Below are 2,519 nucleotides of genomic sequence, written 5' to 3'. Positions count from 1 at the left end.
TCCCTCAAGCGTGTCCTGGGTCTTCCTCTGGGTCTCCTCCCAGTGAGACGTGTCCAGAACACCTCACCAAGGAGGCGTCCAAGATGAATCACCTCAACTGGCTCGTCTCGACATAGAAGAGCAGTGGCTCTACTCTGAGTCCCTCCCGGAATACTGAGCTTCTCACCCCTATCTCTAAGGGAGTGTCCAGACACCCTGTGAAGGAAACTCATTTTGGCCGCTTGTATCCACAATCTCGTTCTTTCGGTCACTACCCAAAGTTCGTGACCATAGATGAGGGTAGGAACGTAGACCAACCGGTAAACCGAGAGCTTTGTCTTCTGGCTCAGCTCTCACTTCACCACGACAGATGGGTACAGCGCCCGCATCACTGCAAATGTAGCACCAATCCGCCTGTTGATCTCCCGCTCCATTCTTCCCTCATTTGAACAAGACCCCGAGATACTTGAACTCCTCCACTTGGGGCAGGACCTCCTCCCCGACCCGGAGGCAGCACACTACTGGTTTCCAGCTCAAGACCTTGGTCTCGGATTTGGAGGCACTGATCCTCATCCCGGCTGCTTCACACTCGGATGTGAACCGCTCCAGTGTGAGCTGGAGATCATAATTCGATGAAGCCAATAGGACCACATCATCCGCAAAAAGCAGAGATGCAATCCAAAGCTCACCAAAAAGGATCCCCTCATTACCTTGGCTGCACCTCAAAATTCTGTCCATAAAAGTTATGAACAGAATCGGTGACAAAGGGCAACCTTGGCGGAGCCCAACTCTCACCGGAAACGAGTCTGACTTACTGCCGGCAATGCAGACCAAGCTCTGATACCGGTCATACAGGGACCTAACAGCCCATATAAATGAACCTGGTACCCCATAGTCCCATAGTAGCCCCCACATGAGTCCCCGAGGGACACGGTCGAATGCCTTCTCCAAGTCCACAAAACACATGTAGACTGGTTGGGCAAACTCCCATGCACCCTCCAGGACCCCGCTGAGGGTGGAGAGCTGGTCCACTGTTCCACGACCAGGGCAAAAACCACACTGCTCTTCCTGAATCCGAGATTCAACTATCTGACGGACCCTCCTCTCCAGGACCCCTGAATAGACCTTACCAGGGAGGATCAGAAGTGTGATCTCCATATAGTCGGAACACACTCTGCGGTCCCTCTTTTTAAATAGGGGGACCACCACCCCGGTCTGCCAATTCAGAGGAACTACCCCTGATGTCCACGATATTGTAGAGTTGCGTCAACCAATACAACCCCACAACATCCAAAGCCTTAAGGAACTCCGGGTGAATCTCATCCACCCCCGGCGCCTTGCCACAGAGGAGCTTTTTAACCACCTCAGTGACCTCGGCACCAGAGATTGGAGAGTCTGAACCAAGGTCCTCAGGCTCTGCTTCCTCATGGGAAGATGTGTCGGTAGGATTGAGGAGGTCTTCGAAGTATTCCACCCACCGACCCACAAAGTCCCGAGTTGAGGTCAGCAGCACACCATCCCCACCATAAATAAAACCGCTTCCCCACCCCCCTGAGATGCCAGATGGTGGACCAGAATCGATTTGAAACCGTACAGAAGTTTTTTTCCGTGGCCTCTCTGAACTCCTCCCATGCCTGAGTTTTTGCCTCAGCGACCACCCGAGCCGCAATCCGCTTGGACTGCCGATAACTATCGGCTGCTTCTGGAGTCCCACAGGCCAAACAGACCAGATAGGACTCCTTCTTCAGCTTGACAGCATCCCTCACCGAAGGTGTCCACCAATGGGTTCGAGGGTTGCTGCCACGACAGGCACGGACAACCTTACGGCCACAGCTCAGGTAAGCGTGGTGTCAGCCGTGGCAGAGTGGTTAAGGGAGTCGTCCCAGAAACAGAAGGTCGCCGGCTCGATCCCGTCCAACCGTTTCAGTCATTGTGTCCTTGGGCAAGAAACTTCACTCACCTTGCCTACTGATGGTGGTCAGAGGGGCCAGTGGCGCAGCATGGCAGCCCCGCCTCTGTCAGTCTGCCCCAGGGCAGCTGTGGCTACAATGTAGCTTACTATCATCAGTGTGTGAATGTGAGTGTGAATGAATGATGCATAAAAATTGTAAAGCGTCTTTGAGGGTCTCGAAAAGCACTTTATAAGACTAATGCATTATAAGACGAATGCATTACAGCTCAGGTAAGCCACCTCGACAATGGAGGCATGGAACTTGGCCCACTTGGACTCAGTGTCCCCAACCTCCCCCGGAACGTATTCGAAGTTCCCCCGGAGTTGTGAGTTGAAGCTCCGTCTGATGGGAGACTCTGACAGACGTTCCCAGCAGACCCTCACTATACGTTTGGGTCTGCCAGGTCTGACCGGCATCCTCCCCCCATCAACAGCCAACTCACCACCAGGTAGGGGTCAGTTGACAGCTCCGCCCCTCTCTTCACCCGAGTGTCCAAAACATGCAGCCACAGATCTGATGAAACGACAACAAAGTCGATCATCAAACTGCGGCCTAGGGTGTCCTGGTGCCAAGAGCACATATGAACAC

The 2,519-nt window shown here is 53.5% G+C and overlaps 1 protein-coding gene across 1 annotated transcript in view; it reads left to right on the top strand.

The window, feature by feature from the left end:
• Nucleotides 1-2,519, top strand: part of slc4a5a (solute carrier family 4 member 5a) — a gene marked incomplete in the record, with an annotated part of 59,064 nt that overhangs the window by 29,120 nt on the left and 27,425 nt on the right.

The sequence above is a fragment of the Austrofundulus limnaeus genome, unplaced genomic scaffold (assembly GCF_001266775.1).
Source record: "Austrofundulus limnaeus strain Quisiro unplaced genomic scaffold, Austrofundulus_limnaeus-1.0 Scaffold118, whole genome shotgun sequence".
Lineage (NCBI taxonomy): Eukaryota > Metazoa > Chordata > Actinopteri > Cyprinodontiformes > Rivulidae > Austrofundulus > Austrofundulus limnaeus.
The sequence above is the reverse complement of the archived record's forward strand: the minus strand, read 5'-3'. Positions and strand labels throughout refer to the sequence as shown.